Source organism: Pristiophorus japonicus, chromosome 10, assembly GCF_044704955.1.
Source record: "Pristiophorus japonicus isolate sPriJap1 chromosome 10, sPriJap1.hap1, whole genome shotgun sequence".
NCBI lineage: Eukaryota > Metazoa > Chordata > Chondrichthyes > Pristiophoridae > Pristiophorus > Pristiophorus japonicus.
In genome coordinates, this window is record NC_091986.1 from 99,951,546 (window position 1) to 99,970,636 (window position 19,091).

General features: G+C 42.3%; 1 protein-coding gene and 1 long non-coding RNA gene across 2 annotated transcripts in view; both read left to right on the plus strand.

Moving 5' to 3' along the window:
- maml2 (mastermind like transcriptional coactivator 2) overlaps nt 1-19,091 on the plus strand; it is a 474,463-nt gene that overhangs the window by 106,369 nt on the left and 349,003 nt on the right. The gene's annotated exons all lie outside the window — the stretch shown is intronic.
- LOC139275042 (uncharacterized) lies at nt 1,430-9,525 on the plus strand. Its single transcript, XR_011595662.1, has 3 exons — nt 1,430-1,448; nt 1,561-1,672; nt 9,482-9,525. It is a non-coding gene; the product is annotated as an uncharacterized lncRNA (long non-coding RNA).

Below are 19,091 nucleotides of genomic sequence, written 5' to 3' on the forward strand. Positions count from 1 at the left end.
ATTGACCACACCCCCAAATCTAATTGGTCAATATTGCAAATTTCCACTAATTGCGCTACTTTGATGGCCTTCGGTTAGGCTCTAAAAAATTAAGTTTTTTTTAAGGTGCATGTTTTAAATACTTTTGAACATCATTTTTTATTTTATTAAGAAACTAACTACTGTACCCAATATAACTAGCAAATAGTTCTGTATTTTTTTAAGTCATTTTCAGTTATTTAAAATCTGGTTACTCTCAGGTGGCTGACCAGACATTGATTTAAAATGCTTATTTTTTTTAATAATAAACCCATATTCAGCTCTATTAATCAAACTGCACCAAGTTACCATTCTTAAATATATCTCAGATTTTTTTTTAAGCGAAAATATATATATATTTTAAATTACGTTCTAAAAAATCACTCCCAGATTCCTCTGGTTCATGGCAGAATTTGAGTTTGCTGATATGCAAATGAGTTTGAATGGAAACTTGAGAAAGAAAACACTTCTCCAAATGAGCACAACTTTGGGTGCACTTGGTGCCCGGATCACCAATCGTGCCCGAAACGGAAACTCTGCCCCATTGATAGATTGATTGCTATGATTAGTCAACAACTCCATTATCATTCAAATTCCTGCGACTACCGCGATGGAACAAGATGGACAGTGGTCTTTTTTGGGCTAGCAATTTCAGTGTTGCTACTAAAGCTTTAATTTCTCAAATTTTATTCTGAACATTCCTGAGTGAATTGTAGTAAAAGAATCATCAACTTAATTTGAATCATTCAAAATAAAATGCTTTTTGGGAAACCAGTCACTCTGGGATCAGCTTAAAACTATGCCCTGCTACATTTCTTCCGCCCCCATTATATGTAAATGAGATCATATTCAGTGAGACAAGATTTGTTACATTGAATTTCTTCATGGTCCCATTGAACTTCTGTTGTCCTCGAGCACTTTTTTTCCCGTAGTTTTAATTTGCTGTTGCATGGCTGGAGCTTTGGGGAAAATTGAAGTGTGGCCTGAAGCATTGCACCTTTCACACAGACAGCTGTGGGAGCCTTTGAGAACAGAAGACAGCATTCCTTTCTCAATCCCACTCGTTTGTGAGGTTCTTGAACTTCCTTCCTGTTTCCTTTTTTACATTTTGTGTATTTTCTCACATCCGGCATCAAAGGATGTTTTATTCCTTTTTTGGTGTTGGTTAGTTTAAATGCCGCAGAGATAATGTTTCTGCAAGACGAGATTTCACGGGTCTCCACCATGACACTGACTGTTTGCAGGGACTTAATGTAGAATGAAGAAAAAGGACTATCTGCTTCAGTGGAGCGAAGCAACTGTGAATCTGGATCCACTGCCTGCTGTATTACTGAACCCTATCATAGTGCTTCACATAAGATTGTTTTTATTGCAAAATTATTTTTATTGGAGTAAACATAAACCCTCAAGAAGTTTCTGCTTGATATGCTGTGGGTGTAAATTTGACTCCACATTCTTTTTTCTCTCTTTACCTGTCCCCACCATGATTTTGCTTGTCATGTGTGAACTCCACTACAACAATAACAACTTGCATTTCTTAAGGACCTTTGATGTAAAAGGACATTCCGAGGCACTTTACAGAGGTGTGAGGGGAAACTGGATCTGAGTCAAAACAGAAAAGTTTAGGAGGAGTGACTACAGCATCATCGAAGAGGTGGGTTTTAAGGAGGATCTTGACAGAAATGTGGGAGGAGAATAAGTGAAGGGATTTAAGGAAGAAATTACAGTCCATGGGCCTAAGAGCTAATGGCATGGCTGCCAATGATAGAGGATGGGAGGGGAATGCACAAAAGCCCAAAGTCAGAGGAGTGGAGAGTAATGGAGAGGGTTGTGGGGCTGATGGTGGTTAAGGAGGGATTGAAACACATGGATGATCATTTTAACATTGAGGCACTCTGGGAATGCTAGCTAATGTAGGTCAGCAAGGACGTGGTAATGAGTGGGTAGGACTTGCTCTGGGATAGGATATGAACAGCAGAGTTTTGGAGGTAACAAGGGAATGAATTATGGTTTCAGTAACAGATGGGCTGAGGTAGGGATAGAGGAGGGTAATATAATGAAGGTGAAGGTCTTTGTGATGGGGAGGAAATGCATTTGGAACCTCAGCTTGAGGTTGAATAGGACACTGAGGTTATGAACAGTCTGATTCAGCCTAAGATAATGGCTAGAGATGGGAATGGAGGCAGTGTTAAGGATATTGAGTTTACACCAGGGGCCAAAGACGATGGTTTTGGTCTTCTAAGTGCTTAGCTGGATGAAATTACGGTTCATTCAAGACTAAATATCGGACAAATGGTCTGATAGCACAGAGGCAATGCGAGAGTTGAGAGAGATGAGGTGAAGCTGGATATCATCCGTGTACATGTGGAGGCTGACCCCATGTTTGCAAATGATAATGTTGCCAAGGGGCAGCATGAAAATGGTTCCTTGGGAGACTGCTGAGGTGATGATTCGGGATGGGAAGAGAAGACATTGGTAGCTCCATAATTGATCAGATAGTTAAGAGGAGAAACAAGCAAGGGCTGTTCCGCCGAACTGGACAGTGGAGGAGAGGCGTTAGATAGTTTGATTGACAGTGTTCAAAGCTGCAGAGAGATAGAAGGAAGGATAATGCACCATGATCACAGTACATAAACAGGGAAGGATCTGGGAGGCAACAACACATTCAGGGACTTTGGAGAGGAAAGGGAGGTTGTAGATGGAATAATAGTTAGCGAAGACATTGGGATGGAAGGTAGGATTTTTGAGGAGGTGACTGATCATGGCAGTTGTGAAAGTGAGGGAACCCTGTTTGAGGGGAGAGAATTATTTACAATGTCAGTTAGGATAGAACCAAGAAGAAAAGTTGAATGGTCAGGAGTTTAGGTGGAATGGAGTTGAGGCAGTCGGAGGTTGATGATCTGGATGAGATGAACTTGGAAAGGGCATGGGAGGAAATGGGAGAGAAATTAGACAAGGATAGGGGCTTAGGGATAGGGTAGAAGGGGAACTCTTGGGAGGTTTGGTTTGATGGGAAAAGGGAACAACAGAGGCAGCTGAACAGATGATTTCAATCTTGGTGATGAAAAAAATTATTAGCTCTTTGCACTTGTCAGAGGTGAGGGTGGCGGGGCAGAGGAGAGGGGTTTAAGGAGAAAGTTGGTGATAGAAAAAAGAAGCTGCCGATTATCTTTGCCTTCCAGGATGATCCAAGAGTAGTGGGCAGTTTTGGCAGAGGCGAATGAGTCCCAGTAGAACTTGATATGCTTGAGCCAGATCTGGCATTGGATGGCTAAACCAATTTTAAGCCAGAGATCACGCTTGTGTCCCTTGAACAGGAGGAACAACCAGGATGGAGTCCGTGAAGTTTTTACTGGGAATGAGAGCATTGAAGGTGGCGGTGAGGGAGTGGTTTAATAAATCAACTGCTGCTGAGGTACAATGGTGAATGGAGGTCAAAAGGCTAGACAGTTAGGAATTCAAGTGCAATTGTAAGCGACTCAGTGGAGAGTTATTTTCCAGAAATGGATTCAGAAGGAAGTGGAGGATAGCTGATGAGAGATACAAGAAAGTGTCCGAGATGGTGCGAACAGAGTCCACGGGAGTAGAGAAGCCACCGGCAATATTGAGTTCGAGGGGATTGCCATGACTTTGTGTAAGAGAATATATATGGAGAGAGAAATTTAAAAAGAACATCCTTTTACCAAATAAAACCATTTTCCAAGTGGTTTCCATACAGGAGGCAATTGCTTACCACCTGTGTGAGAGAAATATGATAATGAGGAGGTAGCTGCTGGAATTATGGTTCTTGATGTTTAACATCTGGCAATTTATTTTATCTCTGAAGCCACATTTATACCTCCATGCCACATTCATCTCTTAAGCCCAAAGATGATGAGGCCAATTTTGCCTCCATTGTCGCCCTCCAAGGTCTGCTAATTCACCACAGTCCAGGGCTTGAAGGGCAACTAAACCTACATTACAAGTGTGGGTTTATGATTTGGTATTATGGTCAGTTGGTGTTTCTCCTCAACTAAATGGTTCATCTTTTAACCAGAACCTCATACAGTACGTTCATCTCCATGCCTTTCTGTTGAGAAAAGATGATGTAACTCAAGACAGGAAGTACCTTTTTGTAAATACATCTGGGAACAAGCATCCAGAGCTGCAGAATTGAATTCTGTAAGCTTTTTGAATTGGTTTGTTCTGTATGTCTGACTTAATAGCGAAGTGGCCTAAATCATTGCAACAAGACTTCCTCTATATTATAGGAAGTGCTTGCAACATGAACTTCCTTTTCTCCACATCACAGCCAAGCTTTCACCAGGGAGCAAAGGTGGACACCTAATTTAAAAACTATGAAGCAACTGCTTTAGCGAGTTTGCCCAAAACTATACCATATCATAATGCTTAGTGAGCATTTGTAGCTTACATATGTGGTTCAGGCTTTGTCAACTTTTAAGGGGCATTATTTGGTTAAAATATATTTTTAAGCCACTTGTATGTGATGGCAATCACACACATGGTGATATTTTGGGACAATCCACAAACCATTAGGTTTTCTAACTTTCTCTGTGCAGCAGATAATTAGAACTGGTCATTATTTGTACATTTGTTGACAAAGTGTCAAGCTATGCATAAGCAGACTAGAGTAATGATTTGTCAAAGAAGCCAGTGTTGTAGACTTTGTGTAAGTAAGGCCGCTGTACATAGTTCCTCAGCTGGGCGTAAAATGTTCCCGTCATTATTGATACTTTCATCGCTCAGCACAGTGGGCAGTGTCAGCTCTCCACATGTCAATCCTGTTTTGCACACTAATCAACTTTTCAAAAATCATTCATTGTTTTTGCAGTGAAGTGTTTCTGCTTTAGTTTCACTTGCAACAGATGTGATTAAATGAGGCGAGACACAAATATTCCAAATGGATCATTTGTTATAAGCAGGCTGTAGAAATCCCGATCCAAGCACAAAATGAATTGGTAAGCTCGCTCAGAAATATCAATTTCGTTTGTGATTTAAAGCTGTCGTGCCTCTGCAACTAGAGCATCACATGTAATGCGTCAGACAACCTCTTCACCCACGATGCTTCAGCTGTAGTCAGTGATCGCAACTAGAAAAGTCAGTCATGGGAAATTTTCTGTAAAATAAAAAGAAAGACTTGCATTTATATAATGCCATTCATGACTTCATGATGTCCCACAGTGCTTTACAGCCAATGAAATACTTTTGAAGTGTCGTCACTGTTGCAATATCGAAAATATTCAAGAGAGATTTCCCCTGATGGAATAGTGCGTAAATGCACTGTATTGTGTAATACTAATCCATAAAGTTTCTATTCCCAGTCTGTTCTGAGTTAGGTGATCTCAGTTGGAGTAGCAGTTGGGGAACAATCTACTTGGAACAGAGGAAAACTTGTGGTTCTTGAAGCTGATCGCTCTCCAGAAATCAGTGTGTGGGTGTTGGGTGAGGACAGGATCGGGATCAGCTGTGATAGTTGTAGAAGCCTGATGACATTCACTGTCAAAGCTTTTACTAGAAGAATGAAACTGTACCACCACAAGAGTCTCTGCATTCAGAAGAGGAGAGAAAATTGAAAAGGCATTTTAGCAAACTGACAGCTCTTCATGCTGTGCAGTGCCAGAAAAAAATGAAATTGCTGAATAGCACTTGTGGGTTTTACAGAAATTCTTCATTAACGGATAGGTTTAGCAAAGAAAGCTAATTGTTTGGATCTAGGGTTGAACTGTTGGATTTAAAAGGGACAGGAAGTATGAGGAAATGTTTTGCATATGTGTGGTTTTCATTAATGACTGAGCTGATATTATGGACACACACTAAGTCTCACTTTCATTCCTTGTGAATTTGATGTTTATAGCTAGTTGATGATTTAGACGAGGGGATTAAATGTAGTATCTCCAAATTTGTGGATGACACTAAGTTGGGTGGCAGTGTGAGCTGCGAGGAGGATGCTATGAGGCTGCAGAGTGACTTGGATAGGTTAGGTGAGTGGGCAGATGCATGGCAGATGAAGTATAATGTGGATTAATGTGAGGTTATCCACTTTGGTGGTAAAAACAGAGAGACAGACTATTATCTGAATGGTGACAGATTAGGAAAAGGGGAGGTGCAACGAGACCTGGGTGTCATGGTGCATCAGTCATTGAAGGTTGGCATGCAGGTACAGCAGGCGGTTAAGAAAGCAAATGGCATGTTGACCTTCATAGCGAGGGGATTTGAGTACAGGGGCATGGAGGTGTTACTACAGTTGTACAGGGCCTTGGTGAGGCCACACCTGGAGTATTGTGAACAGTTTTGGTCTCCTAACTTGAGGAAAGACATTCTTGCTGTTGAGGGATTGCAGCGAAGATTCACCAGACTGATTCCCAGGATGGCGGGACTGACGTATCAAGAAAGATTGTATCAACCGGGCTTGTATTCAGTGGAGTTCAGAAGAATGAGAGGGGATCTCATAGAAACGTTTAAAATTCTGACGGGTTTAGACAGGTTAGATGCAGGAAGAATGTTCCCAATGTTGGGGAAGTCCAGAACCAGGGGTCACAGTCCAAGGATAAGGGGTAAGTAAGCCATTTAGGACCGAGATGAGGAGAAACTTCTTCACCCAGAGAGTGGTGAACCTGTGGAATTCTCTACCACAGAAGGTTGTTGAGGCCAATTCACTAAATATATTCAAAAAGGAGTTAGATGTAGTCCTTACTACTAGGGGGAATCAAGGGGTATGGCGAGAAAGCAGGAATGGGGTACTGAAGTTTGCATGTTCAGCCATGAACTCATTGAATGGCGGTGCAGGCTAGAAGGGCCGAATGGCCTATTCCTGCACCTATTTTCTATGTTTCTATGTTTTCTATGTTTCTATGTTGTCTGAGGGACCAAGTTGATGAGGTCATCTGCCACACAACCTTTGCTGGGTTCACAGCCCTTCAGAACACAACACATTGGATGATATTTGGGAAAAAATAGCATTTGTGTACTACAGTTTCCAGCTTTGTGAACTCATAAATTATCAATGAGAGCAGAAATTTTCCAGAAAACAGTGACACACTTTCAATAGTTTGGTAGATTATTAATGAAATCCATTCCTTCATACAACAACCACCCTGTCCCCTTAGAGTCAGTGTGTTACTTTAACAGCCTGCTAGTCGCTTAATTGAACAGTAACAGTGACTACAATGGAAATGAAAATGTGGAGAGATTTATAATGAGCCGTTGAATCGATATTGCCTGTTTTACACAATCGCTCAAAGTCAAAATTACGTCCCTTGTCTCTCAACTCTCTGGGATAAATATCTAACTCTTAAAAAAATAATTTATTTTCAGTCCTTTTAGGTTTTTTAAGACTTCCATCTCATTTCATATCAAAGTCATTGATTTTACTTAGGATGCCCCTGTTTGGGGAGGGCATCTTACTCATGTCTTCCTTTGTGAATACTTTGAGGAAGTAATCATTCAGAATATTAACAAAATTATCAGCATGGCATTGCTTTATAATGAACAATCTAAATGTTTAAATGCAATGGCACTGAATTCAACAGTTGTTGTGATTAGACACTAAATTGCTGATTTTGAAAATGGAGCTGTGTGCTGACTGCCCTTCTGCAGATATAAAGGAAACTGTGGATCCCAACACCAGAAATATGTCTGGTACAAATGTCTCTTTAACACCTTTGTTGGACATTTAACACAGTAGCTCCTACCCTCCTTTATTTTCTTGTGATCTTGTAATATTTTTGGGACACTCAATCAGTAACATCATAATATACAGTGTCTATCCCCAGATTTGATAAAGTTCTTTATCAATGCATTGTGAGCCAATTGATAACACAGCAATAAAACGTATGTTTAAATCAATGATTTAAAAAAACAGGTTACATACCCCTCGTAAAATAAAACAACGGAAACTTGATGCATACTGAAAAATTGTTGATTGATTTGATTTAATTTGATTAATCACGCTAACATGAGTATAAGTTGTTAGGAAATGGGGATATTGCAGAGGGACTCTCTAATTTCATGTTACTTCCCTGTGCCCCTTTAAATTCCTGGTTAATGAAGTACAGGCTGTAACTAAGTATATTTAATCATGAACTGTTGGGTTTCTAAACAAGTCTAGAGGCCAGTGCTTCCCAGTCATAGACTTGCCCCTAGAGTTTCCTTCTCCTTTACAGATGGCAGTTTACACCAAGTGAAAGCAAATAATTTGTGGGGTATTCGTCTAGAATTGAATGTAAAGTTTCAGGAAACCTGCATTTGTGTCTCTGGTCATAAAATAAAAAAATATGATATAGATGTCTGTGCCATTCATCCAGTTGAAGTCATGTTAATCTTTACCTGTCAATTTGGCTCAACGGTAGCACTCTCAACTCAGTCTGAAGGTTGTGGATTCAAGCTGCACTTCAGGACTTGGCCGACATTTCAGTGTGATACTGAGGGAATGCTGTACTGTTGGAGGGTACTGCCTTTTGAATGAGACTTTAAACCAAAGTTCTCTGTGCTTGTTAAGGTGGACATTAACGATCCAGTGGAACATTTGAGAAAGAGCAGGGGAATTCTTCGACGTAGGGTCATCAACCCTAAATGTTCATTTTGGTTTCTCTCCACAGATGCTGCCTGACCCGCTGAGATTTCCAGCATTTTCTGTTTTTATTTCAGATTCCAGCATCCGCAGTACTTTGCTTTTGGAATTCTTCTGGTTCTGGCCAACATTCAACATCAGCAAAACGGAGTACTGGTTATTATCTCATTGCTGTTTGTGGGACCCTGCTGTGGGCAAATTAGCTATCATGTTTGTCTACATAACAATAGTGACTACATATCAAAAATAATTCATTGGCTACTTGTATTACAGAGAAACTTTCATTCCTGCAAGAGTCAGTTTTCCACAATGTGTGGCTATGAAGCTAGTGAGTTTGGACCTTCTACGCGAATGGAGGGCCCCTGTAACATGCGGGGGTGCCGGGGGGGGGGTCATTTTAACCTTCTGGGGGGGGAAAGGGAGGTAACATTTCAAAAATCGGAAAGCTGACCACAAGACCACCATTTCCGGTTTTAACGAGGCATGATGGGGGTGTGGGCAGCTTACCTGCTCGCCAGAAGAGGGTCGGTAATTTACATATGATAATGAGGCTATATACCTCAAATGTTTACAGGTTTTCCGGTTTAACTGATGTGGGTCAGGTTTTCCAGGGCTCAGGAAACCCAGCAGCTGAGGGAGGAGAGAAAGGCCAGATCCAGCAGGTAATTTGGTTGGTAAAGTTTAGAAACTGTCTATGAATTTGGCTGATGCTAAATGCTGCATTTCTCCTGTAGATCACAGCCATTCCCAGTATTTCTTTTCTCTACACCTGACACCAGCACAATGGAAATTCTGTGCTTTAATTTCTATGATTATTATTGCATTTATTAAAATCTATAATAAAAATGTTGAGATCCCCTAGTGAAGTGCCATTTTATGCATTTATTTATTTAGCCAAGTGAGTCAAGCCTTCAGAACTTGAGAGCCCATGATCGAGACTAGTACAGGTTGTACCTCTCCAATCCGGCACCCTTGTGACCTAACTGGTACCGGATCAGAGAATTTTCCGGACCACGGGAGGTCATGCCGACCCTAGACTTACTGGGTCCTGATGGCCGTGCTTGGGCTCCTGAACACTTCCGTCACGCTCAGGCTGCAAAATTCGGGCCTTGCTCCCTCTCCGCACTGACCCGACCTAGGAGGGAACACCGGAGGCAGTGGGGATAATAAGGAGCAGCCAGCCCCAGGACACAGCGCGCCAACCCGACTTAGGAAGGAACACCGGAGACATGCAGAAATCTCAGGCCTTCCTCTCTCTCTCTCTCTCGAGATGCTGGTTTGGTGCTCTTTTTCTGGAGGCAACTGCTGACAACGACCCGGCCATGTTCTGCGCATGCACTGTGCAGAAGCCTACTGTGCAGCATTTCGTCACTCAGACTCTCCGCTTTTTGCAATCCTCGGCGCCTCAGTCAGCCGCCTGCCCTTCCTTGCCTTGTCCGGCCTGCTTACCTCCATGAACAGCACTGGATGCCGCCCCCATCAGGAATGATGCCGGAGTGCTGCATTGTTGGATGGTTCTTCTTCAGATAAACCATGGACCCATCTGCCTGTTCAGGTGAATGTTAAAAGATCCCATGACAACATTCAGAAAGAGCATTGTTCCCTGAACCAACATCACTGAAAACAGATCAACTGGTCATTCATCTCATTTATGTTCATGGCATTTTAGTGTGAGCAAAATGGCTGTACTGTTTGCCTGAATAGGAGATGATTAATTTTGATTTTATTTAAAATTGATAAGCAGGTCATTAGAATAAAGGGACAGTTTCAATTTATGTATCAAGCAGTTGGAGATGTTTCTGATACTATATGAATGCAAGCTATTCTTTTTAATCTGAGTCAATTATTTGCAAAATAAACTATTTGAATTATTTGCTTTGTGAACTGTTTACTTAAGAGTCCAGCTTGTTCAAATGCCTGTCGAAGTAAAGCATGCTAGTTCCCCAACCTAGGAATTTTCCGATTTGGTGTTCTGACTTTCACACTATACAGTGCGGTTACTGCAGGCACACATCACTGCCATTAGCAAGAAAATGCATACTCTTTTTTTTAAAGTCTAATTTTAATCTTGAGTAACCCTGTACTTGGAAACAATGTCCAGTCAAATGTTCTGTGTAATTCTGGAAGAGTCTGCAGCCGCTACCTGGGAGCTGCTTTTGGCTCTTCTGAGTGGGGGAGGATTCATTTTGATTGGTCCTGAAATTGACAAGCAGATTGTTAGAAATAAGGAACAGTTCCAATTAAGTCATTTCATTCATTCACAAAAAGCAATGAAACTTGATTGATCCTTTACAAGGCTTCTTAAACAGGCCCGGGACTAAAAATGGACCAATTTAAATTTAGCTTGAACTTTATTGTCGTCGTTCGCCTTCTTTTCCTGTGGGGAGGATGGAGTATTTATTTTCTTGCGTTGATCTTTAAGCTGCTTTGGTCAGCGAGATAGAGAGGGTTTTTGCAAAACATGTTATTGACTGAAGCACAGGAAGTGATCTCTGCTTCCTTCGTAATCTAAATAACACAAAGCTATCGGCATGCCAAAGTTGGAGGTTCCAGTACTCCACTGCTTCAGTGTGGAAGAATTTGCTTTTCATTTAATTTTCTAAACCCAGGGCAGTTTTTGCTGCAAAATCTAATAAGGATTACATTGTTATAGGTATCTAACCTTGAACTCTGTGTTCTTGGCACTTTGCAAACACTGCTAACCTGTATTTTCATCACTTAAGAAATATCTGGAAATGATGCACAATGCAAGTTTAAAGCTGCAGTGTGTGTGTGTGTTCCATAACTAAGTAATGCACTTTTAGTTTGCTGAGTTAAAATTGTTTCCTTGGACTCCTATCAGGAGGGCCTGTAGTCCAACCCAGCCGTGGCTGCCGCTCAGATTGATGTGCTGCTGAACCATCGAGAGAGATTAGGTTTCATTCATGGTTGATACTCAGCTGGGCTAGCAATGGGACATTAATAGTTGGCTTCAGGATTCTCAGGTGGGCAGGGGACTGATGAGTCAGACATAGCTCTTTCTATTCAGTGATATCAGAAAGTATACAACCTTGGACCCAAGTTGAAGAAAAATTGGGCCTGGCATGATCGAATAGCAACATCAGCACTGACGAGGCTCATACATAAAGAATGGCCACTTGGAAGTACCAAAGGCAACTGGTGCTCATAGAAGTGTATTACATTATGAATCAGCACCTTCTTGAGAGGTGGGTGGGGGGAAAATCAATTAAAGTACTGTACAATATTCATTAATGGGGCCAGAGTTGAGGACTAGCAGAAATTACAAGTAGTTAATGACACAACACTGTCGGGATTGGTGACTACCTCCCAGGCACAAATGTGGAAATCACTTGTATTTGAGTAAATCTCATGTGCCTGGTTAAAAAAAATCTTAGTTAACAACTAACGTGGAGAATTTCCAAGCTTCACTGATGGTCTAATGGATAAAGGCACCAGCCTGCTGTAGCACTGAGCCATACAGACCAAAAGATCCCAGGTGTGCTCCTTAGATTGTGCCAATTTATCTATTTTCAGTAGACAGCGTGTTGCATGCCACAGTTGACCTCAGTACTCATGGGGAGGAGAAAAATCGCTATTGTGTGGCTTCTGTTGAAAAATCTGCATGTATTTGGATAAGAAAAGGATATTGATTGACTGTGTTGCCCTCCATTGTTTAGACTCACACGAGTAATGTTCATGTAGGTGACGTAATGGAGGGCATTTGGTAAATATACTTCAAATACTCAAAGTTAGCTAAATCATTGAAGAGAGTTGGGGGCCTCGTTGCAAATGTGACACTGGGGAGATAATGGGGCCGAAATTCAAGGTCTCACAGAGACCTGTTAATGCCCGTTTGCGGCGGCCATTCTTAAAAATCGAATGGCCGCAGCTTTGGAGTCAACTGGCCAACCCGACCTAAATTCAGGTCGGGGATTTTTCGGCCTAGATCCGATCCCGCCCAATTCTGATGACCGCCGAAAGCGAGTCATCAGGGATTGCACCGCCAATTTTATTAAACAAAAATACTTACCATCTGATATTCAGCTCCATCAGTCAAATCCTTGTCACGCGGTGCCCCCGACAGGTTTTTCTGTCGGCACTCACTGCAGAGTGAGTGCGGCCCGGCAGCCAGCGGCCCTTAAAGAGGAGGGCCCACTGCCGGGGCTGCAATGCAGAAATTTTTGCCGGCCGACTTCCCGATCGGGTGGCAAAATACTGCCACCGGGTTCAGCTGGGCCTCCAACGGACAGCGTGCCAGGCTGCTGGCCCAGCCGAAACCCTCCCTGGTGGCCCAGTGGCCGAAGATTTAAAATAACAGAATCTCTCCCCTTTAATGAAGGGGAGAGAGCGTGATGATGTACATGCGTTGTGACGTCACCACTACTCCATCGTTGATTGACAGCGGAGGAGTTCCTGTCCGACTGATTTCCAGCCAGTCAGCCTGGTTTTAAGTCTGTGGCCCGCACCCATTACGAGTCATTTCCTGTGGGACTTTGAAAACATTTCAAAGTCCTGAAAATGGGTCTTCCAACCACATCGGAGCTCCCAGCACTAAGTACCACTCTAAAAATCATAGGTGCGCCAGCTTTCTTCATAAATTCATAAATTTATATGTTTAACATAGGTCTTTTTATTAGCCAACCATTGACAGAACACGTGGATCTGACATTGAATGATGAGATTAGAAATGAGATGACTGCATTTAAAATTTTAAAAGAGGAGAATTATTAAGTAAACTTAAGTAAACTAATCAAACTCAAAGAGGATAAAACCCCTCGTCCAGACGGATTACATGCGCGCTTTTTAAAAGAATCTATAGAAGAGATAGCAGAGGCATTACTGCACATACTTAATAATTTGTTAGATCAAGGTATAGTGCCAGAGGACTGGCAGCTAGCTAACGTAATACCTATATTTATGAAGGGAGATAGAATATGTCCAAGGAACTATAGACCAGTCAGCTTAACATCGGTGATATAAAAATAATGGAATCGTTACTAAAGGAGAAAATAGAAGAACATCTAGAAACCAAAAATATAATAATGAATAGTCAGCATGGATTTCAAAAGGGAATGTTTTGCTTGATCAACCTCATTTGAATTTTTTGAAGAGGTAACAGAGTGCAGACAAGGGTAATGAAGTAGATGCAATTTATCTAGATTTTCAAAAGCCATTGATAAGGTGCCACATAATAGTCTAATGAATAAGGTCCGAGCATGCGGAATCAGGAGACGAGTAGCGGAATGGATACCTAGCTGGCTTCAAAGCAGAAAGCAGAGAGCATGGGTAAAGGGTAGCTATTCAGAGTAGCAGAAGGTGGAAAGTGGTGTTCCATAAGGATCAGTGCTAGGACCACTGTTCTTCACTATATACATTAACGATAAGAACATAAGAAATAAGAACAGGATTAGGCCATTTGGCCCATCGAGCCTGCTCCACCATTTAGTAAAAACATGGCTGATCTAATCATTGACTCAGTTCCACTTCCCTGCCTGCTCCCCTTAACCCATTACTCCCCTATCGCTCAAAAATCTGTCTATCTCCGCCTTAAATATAATAAATGACCTAGCCACCACAGGTCTCTGGGGCAGAGATTTCCACAGATTTATAACCCTCTGAGAAGAAATTCCTCCTCCTCTCAGTTTTAAATGGGCAGCCCCTTATTCTGAGAATATGTTCCCTAGTTTTAGTTTCCCCTGTGAGGGAAAATATCCTTCCTGCATCCACCTTGTTGAGCCCCCTCATTATCATGTTTCAATAAGATCACTTCTCATTCTTCTGAACTCCAGTGTGTATCGGCCCAACCTAATCAACCTATCTTGATAAGTCAACCCCCTCATCTCCAGAATCAACCTAGTGAACTTTCTATGAACAGCCTCCAATGCATGTATATCCTTCCTTAAATACAGAGACCAAAACTGTACACAGTACTCTCGGTGTGGCCTCACCAATACTCTGTACAGTTGTAGCAGGACTTCTCTGCTTTTATACTCTATTCCCTTTGCAATAAAGGCCAACATTCCATTCGCCTTCCTGATTACTTGTAGTACCTGCATACTAACTTTTTGTGTTTCATGCACAAGAAACCCCAGGTCCCTCTGTACTGCAACACTTTGCAATTTTTCTCCATTTAAATTGTAATTTGCTTTTCCATTTTTTTCTGCCAAAGTGCATAAACTCACATTTTCCCACATTATACCCCATCTGCCAGATTTTTGCCCACTCACTTAGCCTGTCCATATCCCTTTGCAGATTTTTTGTGTCCTCCTCAGAATGTGCGTTCCCATACATCTTTGTATCATCAGCAAACTTGGCTACATTACACTTGGTCCCTTCATCCAAGTCATTAATATAGATTTGTAAATAGTTGAGAACCCAGCACTGATCCCTGCGGCACCCCACTAGTTGCTGTTTGCCAACCAGAAAATGACCCATTTATCCCGACTCTCTGTTTTCTGTTAGTTAGCCAATCCTGTATCCATGCGAATATATTACCCACAACTCCGTGAACTTTTATCTTGTGCAGTAACCTTTTATGTGGCACCTTATCGAATGCCTTCTGGAAATCCAAATACACCATATCCACTGGTTCGCCCTTATCCACCCAGCTTGTTACATCCTCAAAGAACTCCAGCAAATTTGCCAAACATGATTTCCCTTTCATAAAACCATGTTGACTCTGCTTGATTGAATTATGCTTTTCCAAATGTCCCGCTACTGCTTCCTTAATAATGGACTCCAGCATTTTCCCAACGACAGATGTTAGGCTAACTGGTCTATGGGTTCCTGCTTTTTGTCTGCCTCCTTTTTTCAATAGGTGCATTACATTTGCGGTTTCCCAATCCGCTGGAACCGCCCCAGAATCCAGGGAATTTTGGTAGATTACAACCAATGCATCCACTATCTCTGCAGCCACCTCTTTTAAGATCCTAGGATGTAAGCCATCAGGTCCAGGGAACTTGTCCGCCTTTAATCCCATTTTACCGAATCCTATTTCATTAGTGATAGTGATTATATTAAGTTTCTCCTTCCCTATAGCCGCTTGATTATCCACTATTGAGATGTTTTTACCGTGTTCTACCGTGAAGACCGATACAAACTATTTGTTCAATGTCTCTGCCATTTCCTTGTTCCCCATTATTAATTCCCCAGCCTCATCCTTTAGGGGACCAACATTTACTTTAGCCACTCTTTTCCTTTTTATGTACCTTTAGGGGACCAACATTTACTTTAGCCACTCTTTTCCTTTTTATGTACCTGTAGAAACTCTTACTATCTGTTTTTATATTTCGTGCTAGTTTACTCTCATAATCTATCTTCCCCCTCTTTATCATTTTTTTTTAGTCGTTCTTTGCTGGGTTTTAAAAGTTTCCCAACCTCTGGCATTCCACTAACCTTGGCCACATTGTATGCCCCTGTTTTCAATTTGATACCATCCCTTATTTCCTTAGTTAGCCATGGAAGGTTATCCCTTCTCTTACAGTCTTCTCATTGGGATATATTTTTGTTGCGAGTTAGGAAATATCTGCTTAAATGTCTGCCACTGCTCATCAACCGTCCCATACTTTAATCTATTTTCCCAGTCCACTTTAGCCAACGATTTAGACTTTGAAATCAAAAACACAATTTCTAAATTTGCAGATGACACCAAATTGAGAGGGATAGTCAATACTGAGGAGGACTGCAACAAATTACAAGATATTAATAATCTTTAAGAATTGGCATATAATTGGCAAATAACATTCAACACGGTTAAATGTGAGGCTGTATTACAATTTTGGAAGAAAAATAGGGAGGTCACATATTACTTGGAAAACATAAATCTAAGTGAGGTCGAAGAGCAAAGGGATCTCGGAGTACAAACTCACAAAGTAATGACACAGGTTAACAAAGCCACAAAAAAGCAAACCAAGCACTAGGGTTTATTTCTAGAGAGATAGAATTGAAAAGTAGAGAAGCTATGCTAAACTTGTATCGAACCTTGGTTGGACCACACTTGTGAGTACTGCGTAAACTTTTGGTTGCCATATTATAAAAAGGATATAGATGCACCGGAGAGGGTGCAGAAAAGATATGCAAGGGTGATACCAGAATTGTGAGGGGATGCCTATCAGGAAAGGATGAACAGGCTGGGTCTCTTTTTTTTCTCTTGCAAAAAGAAGGCTGAAGGGTGACATAATAGAGATCTTTAAAATTATGAAAGGTTTTGATAGAGTAGATACAGAGAGTATTTCCACTTGTGGGGAAGAGCAAAACTAGAGGCCATCAATATAAGATGGTCACTAAGAAATGAGAAGAAACTTCTTTACGCAGAGAGTAATGAGAATGTGGAACTTGCTACCACAGGGAGTAGTTGGAAGTGAATAGTATAGATGCATTTAAGGGGAGGCTAGATAAACATATGAGGGAGAAGGGAATAGAGCTAGATGATTAAGATGGGAGACCTGAGCGGCAGCAGCAATAGAGGTGGCAGCAAGTTATAAAACAGCGGGAGGCGATGCAGCGTTGACCTGAGTGGCGGCAGCAGTGGAGGAGGCAATACAAATCCAGCGAATTCAAAAAAAACAAGGAGTGACATCACTAAGGTAGAAGCCAATGGAATTGTGGGCAAATTATTGATCTGGTTAGGAAATTGGCTGAGCGGCAGGAGTTATGTAGTTGGGATAATGGGTAGGTAGATACTCAAATTGGCAGGATGTGATGAATGGTGTCAAATAGGAATCTGTGTTGGGGCCTCAACTATTCACTATTTATTAACGACTTAAATGGTGGCATAGAAAATATTATATCCAAAATTGTCGAAGACACAAAGATAGGCAGCATTGTAGGCAGTGAAGATGAAAGCATAAAATTACAAAGGGATATCGACAAATTAAGTGAATGGGAAAAACTCTGGCAAATGGATTTCAATGTAGGCAAATGTGAGCTCATCCACTTTGGATCTCGAAAGAATAGAACGTCCGGACCGGAGTCAAGCAGGGCTGCGCCATTGTGCCAATCCTCTTCTCGACCTTCCTCGCTGCAATGCTCCATCTCACGCTCAACAAGCTCCCTGCTGGTGTGGAACTAAATTATAGAACCAGTGGAAACCTGTTCAACCTTCATCGCCTCCAGGCTAGATCCAAGTCCATCCCATCCTCTGTTGTCGAACTACAGTATGCGGACGACGCTTGCATCTGTGCACATTCAGAGGCTGAACTCCAAGCCATCGTCAACATCTTCACCGAGGCATATGAAAGCATGGGCCTTACACTAAACATCCGTAAGACAAAGGTCCTCCACCCACGACCCCGTCACACAGCACAGCGCCTGGTCATCAAAATCCACAGCACTGCCTTGGCCAATGTGGACCACTTTCCATACCTCCGGAGCCTACTATCAGCAAGGGCAGACATCGATGACGAGGTCCATAACCGCCTCCAGTGTGCCAGCACAAGCTTCGGTCGCCTGAGGAAGAGAGCGTTCGATGATCAGACCCTCAAATCTGGCACCAAGCTTGTGGTCTACAGGGCTGTAGTGATACCCACCCTCCTGTATGGCTCAGAGATAGAGATGTGGACCATATATAGCAGACACCTCAAATCGCTGGAGAAATACCCCCAACGATGCCTCCGCAAGATCCTGCAAATCCACTGGGAGGATAGATGCACCAACATCAGTGTTCTCGATCAGGCCAACATCCCCAGCATCAAAGCACTGTAAGGGGAAAATGGGAAGGCTTCTCCTCCCAAGAGCGGGCCCCCTGATTATAGCAGGTCGACGCTCGCCCCAACCCACGTAACAGCCCCCGGAGTTAGCAGATAGAGACGGATGGCAAGGTATAACGATCTTTTATTACGAACGTCCGGGAATACCTCTTATCACAGCCGCCTGTGAGTGGAGATGCTCCCCGAACAACACAATCATACAACTTTTGTACATTTCAAAAACCCCTCCATTTCCTGGTAAGAACGCCCTAGATCTCTAATTGGACTACCTTATCAGTGCTACTTCTCTAATTGGACTACCTTATCAGTGCTACTTTGGATTGACAGGCCAAGACCCTCGTGACCACCTTAGGCCGTGACTAGAATGACTTCATTAGGTCAGAATTTGTTGATTCTTCTTGATGCCCGTGAGTCTGCGTCGAGCCTCTTCACGAGGTCTTATCAATGTCTGTTTAGGTTCTCATATCGTATCCTGTCGGAATATTATTGAATTGATAACTTCTGGAGCCATGGTACAAGGCCGAAGAGAGGCCTTTTACCTCCTTATGGATCGGTGCAGGAACCAGCACTTTAACCCTTGTCCCGCTGGTACCCCTAATGCCAAATTTCTCTTGCAGCACTGACCACACTTGACCAGCTCTGTTGGGTGGGCCACATTGTTTGCATGCCTGACACAAGACTCCCAAAGCAAGCGCTCTACTCGGAGCTTCTACACGGCAAGCGAGCCCCAGGTGGGCAGAGGAAACATTTCAAGGATGCCCTCAAAGCCACCTTGATAAAGTGCAACGGCTCCACCG